This window comes from Amblyomma mixtum, chromosome 3 (genome assembly GCF_055824585.1).
Source record: "Amblyomma mixtum isolate Tamu chromosome 3, ASM5582458v1, whole genome shotgun sequence".
Classification (NCBI taxonomy): domain Eukaryota; kingdom Metazoa; phylum Arthropoda; class Arachnida; order Ixodida; family Ixodidae; genus Amblyomma; species Amblyomma mixtum.
This window is the reverse complement of record NC_143014.1, coordinates 349,691,429-349,703,949: the sequence shown is the minus strand read 5'-3', so window position 1 is coordinate 349,703,949 and position 12,521 is coordinate 349,691,429. Positions and strand designations below refer to the sequence as shown.

The 12,521-nt window shown below is 48.6% G+C and overlaps 2 pseudogenes; both read left to right on the top strand.

The window, feature by feature from the left end:
- The first annotated feature begins 2,492 nt into the window (after window positions 1-2,492).
- Window positions 2,493-11,319, top strand: LOC149356318 (uncharacterized; annotated as a pseudogene).
- Window positions 11,320-11,362: 43 nt separating this feature from the next.
- On the top strand, window positions 11,363-12,194 carry LOC149356317 (uncharacterized; annotated as a pseudogene).
- Window positions 12,195-12,521: the final 327 nt, after the last annotated feature.

Below are 12,521 nucleotides of genomic sequence, written 5' to 3'. Positions count from 1 at the left end.
TAGCTACGACACAAAACCCGCTTGCTCAGATCCTTGTTAATGCGTCACATAAAAACACCGCCGATATGCGAGACGAAAATAGGCTGATTGCTTGAAGGAGGTCGAGTGATCTTGTTACGTCATCACAATATGTCCTGATTGGTGGAAAGAGGTCACGTCACCTCGTGACGTCATGACAACATGTCCGGCGGGTTTTTGTTAGCAACCTGGTTTTTAGACAGCAGTCGTGATGAATAACAATAAAATTCATATAATTTCGGCACCGGACCACAATGGCGGATATGCGCTACTGCAGCTAGCAGTTCGAATATGACGGCTGATCGACCGACAATTCCAAAGAAACAAGGGGAAAACCTCAAATATCATGCTATCGAATTCCACTTCCATAACAAAAATTATGATATTGCGATCGCGGGAGCTAAATAGAATAATACAGTTTGAATACGCACAAAAAGCATGAGATAAGTAAAGCAGAACACTAGCTTCATTCATTTCTAGGTAAGGAATTGTTGCTCAAGGGGAACATCAGGCACAACTCGGAACAGCCACAGGTTTGGGAGGCAGATGACTTTCTTGCATGGTATCTGTGACAGACACGTCACTGTGCTGCCATATCCAAGTTGGCATTCCTGTGTGAAAGCTCGTCTCATTTGGCATTCCAGCTCTAATATATTACCCACAATCATCAACATTGTTCGCACGTAGTGAGTTATGAAATTATAAATCTTTCTTCCGCTGTGCTGTACATGAATGTCGCACCTAGACATGACTTGCAAAATAGCGCCCAGCTCTCGCTAGCAGAAATAAAAACTCACCTGGTGTAGCAGCATGCCCGTTTAAAAAACTAAGGCGGTTGAAGCGTCCCGATAGTTTATGCACCTTCATCACCCTCCTAATAGCTCCGTAAAACAATGGTTACGGTTTGGCTTATTGCGGTTTAACGTCCCGAAGGAACTCAGGCTATGATGGACGCCGCAGTGAAGGAGTCCGGAAATTTCGACCACCCGGGGTTCTTTAACGTGCAGTGACATCGCACAGCACACGGGCCTCCAGAATTTCGCCTTCATCGAAATTCAGCCGCCGCGACCGGGATCGAACCCGCGTCTTTGTTGTCAGCAGCCGAGCGCCGTTACAAATCATTAGGTAGCTTGTATAAGGGTAAAGTACCACCCGAACTTGGGGAGTCAGAAATCCTTCGCATCACCGTCCCCTTTTCCGCTCTCGATGAGCCCCGTCGGCAAGACCTTATGCCGGATTCAGGCGGAAGCGGATTAGAGATAGCATGACGCCGAACAGACAGAAATACGAAGTAAAAAAAATCAGTTCATTAACATTGCTACAGGCTAAACAATATTAAGGCGACTTCTGCACAAGACTTCGACCAAGTCCCCGCTTCAGTGAAGCAGCGAGAAGCACAAAATGTCGGCTACAATGGAAAAAGAATGACAAAAAAGGCGGATTAGAATTAAATAACAAGCACAGGTAACCGGACATGCAACTTTGCAGGATATACCGCAGAGTGAGCATACGTTTCCCTCAGCACAACTTTCCCACGACTGAAATAGATGAATCCACATGGAGCATGCTTTCACCGAGGGTATTCTTACGCTCTCAGGCAAAGGATAAAGCGCACTTCGCTGCAGCTGTCTCGCATGAAGCCGATATCACAAAGGAAAATAATAATAAAGCAGTTCATGAATACATAGCCAAGGCATTGACAGAAACTGTGTGCAAGCTTTAAGCACGCTATGCAACTATACTGCACTTACCATCCAAATGCAGCTTATTCCAATGATTCTATGCTCTCGCCGCTGCTTCCGAGGATTCCAGAAGTGCGTTATAGCTCGACAGACGTGTCTGGGCTCGTATTTTCAAGTTGTAGTGACGGCAGTCGAGAGGTCAGGAAAAGAGCAACACGACTTGCAAACGTAGCCCTTTATTTGGGCTGACTTGCGCCAGCGAAAGAACTGAACAGCACGACAGGGCGTAAGCAGAAAACGTGCTTGTCAGTTGTCGAACTACGAATGCCGGCCGCTCTCTGCATAGTTCAACTTAAAGCCGGCAAGGAAACTTCGAGGTAACCGGTCAAAATCAACTACAGCAATCTGGAAAAACGTAGATGCACTTCGTCATGGCTGTCATCAATCGAGATTAGTCGGGTAGCTTCACGCGTCAAGAACAAAAATGATAACGCCCCGTTCCTGCGGCCTTCAGCACGAACGAACGAACACTGCAATGATACGTGGCAGTATGATCCGATCGCGCTGCAAGCGGAGGAGCTGCCTTTCACGGCAAACTGCACAGGCAGAAGCGTTGACAGGGAAGCGCTGGAAGAGCGCAGGCAGCTGGACGGAGTCGTTCTCCAGGCTATCCAGAAAATTCCAAGACGTCTCGCTGGTTCACTCCTGCAACTCATTAGCAAAAAGAGCGCCTTCCGCGTCACCAGTGCTTGACGGGAACTCCTCGGAATCATCGCGCCCGCCTTTGTCATGATGCCTGCAACCGTCAGAGAATTGTAGGCTCCGACGGCAGCGAGACACAGATTCTTCAACGGAGATTTTCTTTGGTCGCAACGGCGGACAGAGAATGGATCAGGACCCGGAGCTGATCACTGATGCATCGCACTAGTACGTGCAAGGAACTGTGGAAGACACCCACGAACTGGAGGGATTTGACTGCTCCTGGGAATCGTGCCGGCTTTTCGGCAGTGGCGTAAACGACCGTGGTGTGTCCTGGAGCATCAGGTCTTCGACGCTGCTTACCCACTCGCTGTAATAACCGGGGTCCTCCATGCTGTCACCTGCGAATCAAGGAACCAGAATTGAGGCTTAGAGACGCGCACCGCGGAAAATCTTTCACTGCTACTGTTAGTCAGCTATGAATATGTACCGATAATACTTACTGAAGCACAGAACGAAAGCCTCTTAGCCAGGAGCGTAGTCCAATGAAGGCGTACGATAAATTTTCAGTGGGTAGCCACTCCAAAGCGTTCGCAGACGACTGGGGACTTCTCTGCAAGACGCGGCGTTTTATAGACCGTTTACAGAGAGCAGTTTGCTTAGTTGACGCTCACTGCGCCACCGCCGTCTCGACATAAGTGGCCTACAGGATCTCAGACGACAGCAGACAGTAGAGGCAAAACATGTTCCGTGTTCGGTTGCAAGAACTGCGACGAAGATTTTAAGGCTGGGAACATATCTGTTTGCGAAACACACGGGTCTCAAGATCACAAAAATTGTCCGCGATGCACAGATTTCCGATGCACAGGTTTCCGCAAGGAGAGAAGAACAAGTTGATTCGACAGCATTAGATCGCTAACCTGCAGAGGAAAGACTTCTACCCCGCCTGATCGGCTAGGGTGAGTACACAGGATAAAAGTGAAGCTCCAGTTTCTCGGGTCGTTTGTTGACGGTACCTGTAACGCCGGCAGCCGTTAGTGATCGCGCCCTCAAGCCGCTGTTGAAACGAATTTCTGTACATGGTCTGACGGGAGGTTTTGGTTTGCTAGTATCGTTTCAGTCACCTTGCATTCAATGTTAATCTGAGAGAGAGAGAGAGAGAGAGAAAGGAATTTTAATGAGGGAAAGGTGGAGAGGTCGGCCGGTGGTAACATGGCCCTGGCCTGCTACTCCACACAGGGGAAAGGGAAGAGGAGGAAAAGGAAAGTGCGAATGAAGGCTGATGATGGCATAATACAATGAGTTTCTCGGGTGATGTCTACACACACACACACCACACACACCACACTGGCTGGCACTCGCATCGCGGTGAGTAGACGCACATAAAACTCATAAAACTGGTGTCAGCAATACAAACACCGACACATGTTATTAACCATGTAGGTTGTGCACAGGCGGTCACAGACGAGTATCCAGGCCTGTTTCACACAAAAAGGTGAGCAGGGCCTTTGTCACACGGCACCAATCAGAACGTCTCGTCCTGGCGCCCAGAAGAGTTTCCTCAGAGAGAGGGCGAGAGTCCAGTCGTTTCACAGTCGCCTCCAATGTTGTTCTTTCAGCAGTATAGTTCGGGCACTCTCAAAGAAGGTGTCCAATAGTCTCTGGAGTGTGGCACTGTGCGCAATTTGGGTTACTTTCGATGCCGATCTTGTGAAGATAGTGTTTGGTGTAGGCAACGCCAAGCCGTAGCCGGTGGAGTAAAGTCCCGTGACGTCGCACCACCATAGATGGCAAATGTAATCGTGAGCCAGCGTCAAGGTTACAGACGCGGTCCTGTTGATGACTCGAATCATGCCAGTGCGACTGCATTGCAGCTTGCATTAAATGCGCCAACAAGGCTCCAATGTCTGATCTAGAAAAGGCTATCTCAATGAAAGCACCATCACTATGTGCCATCCGAGCCTCGGCGTCAGCACGCTCGTTTCCCGCTATGCCGCAATGGCTCGGTATCCATTGAAACTTTATGATATGGCCGCGGTGGAAAGCTTCGGCTAACAAAACTACAATTTGTTGAACCAGCTGCTCGCATGCCCTTGGTTTTAGATAAGTTTGTACGACCTGCAATGCCGATCTCGAGTCGCAGAATATAGTCCATTGCTGCGCTGGCTGGTGACCAATATAAAGGACGGCTTCTCGTATGGCTGCTAATTCGGTTGCCGTAGAGGACGTTTTGTGCATGAGCCTGAAACGGTGAGTAGGGTAGTACGACATAGAGCCTGCTGTTTTAATGGTAAATATAATGTCATCTAGGACCGAGCTAAACGGGCTGATGTCCATGTCCGCATTTGGTCGGTGCCTTTCGAGTCGGCTGTGCATTCGCGCTTGAAGCGTAAAACAGTTTCACTGTAAATACCTTATCTCTACCTTCTCGTTTTTAAATATATACGCGAACATGCCTTCCTGGCCGCATTTCATTTTCGCCACAACGGGGAGATGCGAGTGTTTGCGCACGTGAGATAGGATCCGTGTTGTGTGCGCGCGAAACCAAGCACTCGTGTTATCGCGTACTGTCTGCGCATGCTCACTGCCCGGCTATCTCTTATCGGGTAGCCCGTGCTGGCTTTAAAAGACCGCTCGCACGGGCCCACCGCGCTCAGTATGTAACCTGTTGGCTTCCTGCCAAGTAGCAGGAATAAACGTTCCTTCGATGCTACGTCTACGCCGCCCAGTTCTTGGATGCCAGACATGACATATTGGCGACGAGGATGGGATGACCGCCGTACGGAATTCGCAGTGTGAAGAACCTGGCCTCTGTGTAAAAGCTTCCCGCCACGAAGATTTCCCTGCGGTGAAATTCCTGAAACTGGCATCACGGCAGCCGAAACTTCCAAGTGAGTCATGAGTCACATCGGCCACATTGAACCTTTCGACGAGACCACGAGTGACTGGCGCTCGTACGAGGAAAGGTTGAAAGCCTATCTTTTGGTCAATGATGTTCCAGTAGCAAAGAAGGTTCCTGCTTTCCTAAGTCTCATCGGCGCGAAGACCTATGCGCTGCTCAAGTCGCTGACGGCACCGGACGCACCGTCGTCACGAGAGTTTGACAGTCTTCTGAAACTCCTGAGCGATCACCTGGCGCCGCAGTCGTCCGTCATCGCAGAGCGTGCGAAATTTTACAAGCGGTCACAGCGAAGCGGTGAGTCCATTACAGAATTTGTCGCGGAACTTCGAAGGCTGGTGCAGAGTTGCGAATTTGGAAGTTTCTTGGATGAAGCGCTCCGGGACTGTTTCGTTTGCGGCCTGCTCCGCGAGGACATTCAGCGTGTATTATTCACAGAAGACAAGAAGCTAACCTTCCAGAAGGCCGTAGATAGAGCTCTTGCCATGGAAACTGCAACTAAAAGCGCGGCGTTCACGCATAACAGCGCATCCCCGGCGTACGAAGTGAATAAGGTTCGAGGCGAAAAGCAGTCTGTGATGTCGCCAAGCTGCTTCCGTTGCGGGTCACCCAATCATTCTAGCGAAGCATGCCCTCATATCGGCGATACATGTTATAATTGTAACCGAAAAGGGCATATTCAACGCGCCTGCAGGAAAGGAAAGAAAGCTAGGGAGGCAAAGCCCCGGAAACGTGTGAAGATGCTCACGTCCGTCCGAAACGAGTCGTCTGTCCCACTTAAATCAGTCAACGCAGACCCATTTACTGTACCCGTGAACGTTGACGGTGTCCTACTGACGATGGAGCTTGACACCGGCGCAGCCGTATCCGTCATATCATGGCGCGAATACCGGAGGCTGTTTCCACGTAAGCGACTTCAGCCAGCATCGTTAAAGCTGCGCACGTATACTGGGGCTATAGTAAAACCGAAGGGTCTGGCGAAAGTCGTCGTGCACCACAACGACCAGAGCGTGGAGCTTCCCCTGTACGTCGTGGACACTACAGGACCGGCACTCCTCGGCAGAGAATGGTTGCAAGATATTCGTCTGGATTGGAAGAACCTAGTTTTTTTTAATCACCTTGGTCTCTCTCGAGAAATGTCAAAGCACTGGCAAGAAAAGCTGGAAGCCATGCTAGACAGCCATTCCGAACTTTTCAAGGATGAGCTAGGTACCATCACGGAAGAGCAGGCCGAGCTTGTCCTTCGCGAAGGGTCACAGCCGAAGTTTGTAAAGGCAAGAAGCGTTCCCTTTGCTCTGCAAGGTGCAGTAGAAGCGGAACTTGTGAAAATGGAGAAGCTGGGCATCATAACGCCTGTTGCTACAAGCGAATACGCAACGCCCTTGGTACCGGTAGTGAAGAGGGATGGAAGCCTCCGGCTGTGTGGCGATTATAAAACCACCGTCAATCCCTGTCTGGAAGTAGACCGGTACCCGCTACCTCGGATAGATGACCTTCTAGCAGCGCTTGCAGGAGGAGAGGAATTTTCAAAGATCGACCTGAGTAGGGCCTACCAGCAGGTAGTTATGGCGGAAAGCTCCCGGAAACTACTGACGATAAACACGCATAAGGGATTGTATACTATGAACCGTCTGGCTTTCGGCATTTCGTCCGCCCCAAGCATATTTCAAAGAATTATGGACAACATGCTGAAAGGTTTGGAAGGAGTCAGTTGCTACCTTGACGACATCCTGGTCACAGGCAAGACCAAGCAAGAGCATTTCCATAACTTGGAAGCCGTCTTGTCAAGATTGCAGGAACGCGGTGTGCGCATTCGGCGCGATAAGTGCTCGTTCTTTCAACGAGAGCTCCGTTATCTGGGCCACGTCATCAACGCCGAGGGTGTTTGCGCATCGCCTGAAAAGGTATTGGCACTGCTAAATGCGCCTGCTCCAAAAGACAAGCAGCAACTGCAGTCATTCCTTGGGATGGTCAATTATTACGGCAAGTTTGTTCAGCGTCTGTCGACTTTGGCACAGCCGTTGTACAGGCTGCTAAAGCAAACAACAGAGTGGACGTGGGATGCGTCATGCCAGCTTGCTTTCACGGAGATAAAAGCAGCTATGGCTTCCCCTCCAGTTCTTGCCCATTATGATCCGAAGCGACCGCTTCAACTTGCCTGCGACGCATCTCAGTACGGCATAGGCGCAGTTCTTTCGCAGAAAATGATCAATGGATCAGTTCGACCGGTTGCCTACGCATCCCGCACATTGTCAAGTGCCGAAAAGAACTACAGTCAGATCGAGAAAGAAGCCCTTGCCCTCGTATTCGGCGTAAAGAAGTTTCACTTCTACGTCTACGGAAGGTTCTTCACGCTTGTGACTGACCATAAACCACTGCAAACAATTTTCGGCCCGAAAACAGGCATTCCCGCGATGGCAGCTGCCCGCATGCAGCGTTGGGCGCTGACGCTGTCAGCCTACAACTATGCTCTTGAATTCAAGAAATCTACCGATAATGCGGAAGCAGACTGTTTATCGCGCTTGCCGCTCGACAGCAGCAAAAAGCAATCGGCAGAAGAAAGCGAAACTTTTTATTCGCTTCGTTTGGAAACGCTGCCTGTCACAGGCCAAGACATCGCTCGTGAAACGAGGCGTGATCATTTACTAAGCAAGGTACTGAACTTCACAAGTGTTGGCTGGCCGTCGCATGTCGCTGAAAAGGAGTTGAAACTTTTCTTCGACAAGCGTTTGGAGCTCACAGTTCATCAAGGGTGTTTAATGTACGGCATGAGAGTAGTCGTGCCTCCAAAACACCGAGCCTTCTTGCTTGAGGAACTTCATCAGGGTCATCCCGGTATCGTAAGATGCAAAGAACTCGCGAGGAGCTACGTCTGGTGGCCTGGTATCGACGCGGACCTAGAGCAACACGTGAAGAAATGTGAAGAGTGTCAACAGCAACGGAACGAACCAGCACCGGCTCCGCTTCATCCATGGTCATGGCCGACTTCGCCGTGGCAAAGAGTTCACTTGGACTTTGCTGGACCCATGAAAGACAAAATATTCCTTGTTGCTGTGGACGCACACTCAAAATGGCCGGAAGTTTATGTCATGCAGAAGACTACGGCGTACCACACAATTCAGTGTCTCCAAGACCTGTTCTCGCGTTTTGGCGTACCCGAGACCATCGTGACCGACAACGGACCACAGTTCGTTTCCGAAGAATTCAAGAGCTTCGTCAAAGGCTTCGGTGGTCGTCATATCGTGAGTGCAGCGTACCATCCAAGCACGAATGGCCTTGCGGAGAGATTTGTACAGACAATGAAATCTGCGTTGCGGAAAGGACGACCCCAAGACTCCTTGCAGGCAACCTTACAGACTTTCCTGATGACGTACCGCAACACGCCGCATGCGACTACAAGAGAAACTCCAGCAAACCTTTTCATAGGTAGACGACTGCGCACGAGACTCGACGCAGTCAAGCCTTCTGTCGGGGGAAGAGTGGCTCAGCAACAGCTCTCCGATATGGTGCGACGCAAGGCACGTGAGCGACTTTTCAACATCAACGATGAGGTCCTCGTGAGGAATTACAGAGGTCCTGAGAAATGGGTCCCTGGCACTATCATTCAGCAGTCTGGCCCCGTTTCATTCAAGGTTCGAGTTAAGACGAATCGTGGGGTGCTCATTTGGCGTCGTCATCAAGACCAGCTACTGATCAGCATCGACAGCTCAAAGCAGAGCATCATGAAAGATTTTATTCCAGATTTCGGGGATCCTGAGAGCGCCAACGAGCCACTTCCAGCTGCGGCCCCTGCGGCAACAAACGACCCTCCAGGGGAGCGACGCTATCCACAGAGGGACCGGCGACCTCCTGATAGATATCAGCCATAGCATTAGTTGCATTGTATAATGTAGCAAAAGGACTTTGGGCTCATTAGGAGGAAGGAGATGTGTGCGCGCGAAACCAAGCACTCGTGTTATCGCGTACTGTCTGCGCATGCTCACTGCCCGGCTATCTCTTATCGGGTAGCCCGTGCTGGCTTTAAAAGACCGCTCGCACGGGCCCACCGCGCTCAGTATGTAACCTGTTGGCTTCCTGCCAAGTAGCAGGAATAAACGTTCCTTCGATGCTACGTCTACGCCGCCCAGTTCTTGGATGCCAGACATGACAATCCGACCTGAAGCTTTCCAGGCATTGTGTTGGAATTGTTTTTTGTTAATGAATTTTGGCATCGCGCAGCCTATGAATACTGTTGAGCTATTCTTGAGTGGGTGCAAACGCCGGTTGAAAAATATTTCTTGTGCGCCCCGGTTTACAGAAAACAAAACTTCTCAAATATCCATTGAGAAAATATTATGGTGAAATATTTTTGAAGAGCACAAAGCAGAAGTGCAGCGCCTGGACAGTTGCATGAAATCAACATATTGCATGTTTAGTTAGAATGAACATATTACATATTTCCTTGCATTTGTAGTGTTTGACGTAGTCCGCTTGCACTGGTTGTCAGAACTTAATGTGGCCTTCATACACATGTCTTGCAGGTATGCTCAGTTCATTTCATTGATGGGCGTCCCACTAGAGACAATCCATACCCAACACTGCACCTTGGAACACCGGTATGGCTTTTGGAGTTTGCTCATTACTGCAGTTTATTTTTTTTTAATTTTCATACTGTGCAATTCTTTACACTGTTCACCACAAGGGAACAGGGCACGACGGGGGCACCACGTCACAAGGGGCACGACGTCACAAGTTTGGAGCCAGAGGCGTGTTGAACAGCTCAATCTTTGTCATGCAAGGAAAGGGGCATGCAGCATTCATCAGGCGAGCAAGATGAAGAGAGTGCTGCAGCTTATGATCACCTGCCCATCAACATTGCAACAGAGGACCTGTCACATAGGTACAGTAAAGTGGTGTGAATTATCCTTTATGGGTTCTCATTTACGTGCTTTTATGCTAGTCTGTCGCAAAACATGCACGTTTGCTTTCACTAATCATATGCACAGTTTAATCCTGTGGTATGGTACGGATATTGCTCCTTTAGCTGAGAGTGTGCTGCACTTAGCAGTGCTTTCTGCATTCCAAGTGAATTTTGCATCCTTCATGTCGCAAATAAGGTGGTTTTTGTGCCATACAGTGAATGAAGTAAACAAATATGCAGCGATCTCTTCAGCGGGGTAGCACGCGTCTACCATATTTGTGCAAATATAGTTTGCCACGATTAGTGACATCATTTTTTTTACAATTTAAAGCGTAATATGCACCTTAGAAATCGAAATTAGACCCACAATCGTTCATAAGTTGCATAATTTTATTTTTGCTATTTCCATAATAACACCTCTACTAGTATTTTGCACTTGAAGATACATTTTTGGTAGTTGTGCTTCATTTGAGTGGAGAAAAAAGAATAGCGTGTGAAAGAGTTGAGGATTTCAACAGCAGAATCTGTTTACGATTAAAGTTGCTGCTATCATTAGCAGTGTTTAACGGGCTACTGAGAACAACTCTGTATATTGTCGGCCAAGTGTTCGCTCATCATAATCTCTTTGTGATTAGAACACAATACCTTATCGATAGAGGCCAATTTCAATTTTTCCTCAGTGTCCCTTTAAAGCTTTCAGTACTTCTGCAAGTCGCTACAGGAGTACGATGCAGCCCACATTTATACAGTCAGAACACTCAAGTTATTTCCTTGTAGTGTAACCCTTGCACAGCATGGTCATTTTATCCTGTGTGCCTGTTAGCTCATACCACCGTGCTAAATATTGTCTCGCTTTCCTCCCCATCCTTCGTTGTGCAGGAGAGAAGGAACTCAGTATCTTGGTGATGGCTACTTGGCCTGTGGCTGCAGATGCAAGATTGCCAAAACATATGAAAAAGCAACTCGAGTGGAGGAGCCAGCGGCTGTTCATGACCATGTGTATGACACCACTCGCAAGCAGGCCCCAGTCACTGCAGACAGTGCTTGCCAGACTATCTTCAGTGCATACTCAACTCTTGCACCAAGTCTCTTCCTATTCTTTACAGGTCTGTCAAAAGTAGCATTTGACGAACTGGTTCACACTCTTTCCAATATTGTGAAGAGCCCTTTCCCTATGCCCTTTGAGGACCAAATCCTACTTACACTGATGCAGCTGCGTCTTGGCCTGTTGCTGAATGACCTCGCCTTACGTTTTGGTGCATCCACGGCAGCCATTAGCATGATTTTCTGCTACATTGTAAAAGAACTTGCAAAGTTCACCAGAGAGTACATAGTGTTCTGGCGGCCAAGAGCAATAATATGGAGCACAGTGACCTATGTTTTTGAGGAGAATTACTTCGTAACTTGCATTGTGGACTATTTCGAAATTTTCATTGACAGACCTGGGCAGCTGCACAGAAGAAATATAACTTAGTTCCTACAAATCGCACAATACGGCCAAAATTTTTCGTCATTGCACCAAGTGGGTTTATTAAGTTGATGTTAAAACCGTTAGTGGCCGTGCAGCGATCGTTTCATCACTTTGGACAGTGGGTTTTTAGGCCACCTGACGCAAGGCGATGAAGTCCTCGCTGACCGTGGCATTAACATAGGTGACCTGCTGCCACCATGTGTCAAAGGTTCACTCACATGCTTTTCCAAAGGCCGGCCGCAGATCTGTCGTTCAGAGGTAGTAGCTTCGCGTCGCCTGGCAAGACTTCAGATTTATGTTGAGCGATCAATTAGGCGTCTCAAATGCTTCAGGATTTTGAAGCAATGCCCTGCTAGTATATTCGCAAAGAAACCCCTAGCAAATGATGTACTTCGTGCCATCGCTGGGCTCTCCAACCTCCAACCAAATCTGATTAGAGATCATGGTGATGCATCAGAGCCTGGTGCTCAGGCACCGTCGCATTCAGGCAAGCATCTGGAAGTGGTAGGCAACACACCTGAATGATGCATCGAGATTTATGTGGAGTAGCCACATCTTCTAGTCATCTCTTTCTTTTGTGCACCTCCTATGTTCTCTGTTCACTGAGTAACGTCACTAATGTTCTCTGCAAGAGAAACGCTCCTCAAACCTGCATTCAGTTAAATCTTCTGGGCCAGCTGTAGCCACCTTACCCCTGCAAACTTGCCAATCAGTTCCAACTAGGATATCATTAAACTAGGATCATTAAATTGCATTTATTCCCTCAACCAACCTACTCTAATCATATATATATCCATAGCTCGCATTGCTCTCAATTTAATATTAAGCATTTTCATTGGCTTCACAGTTTCT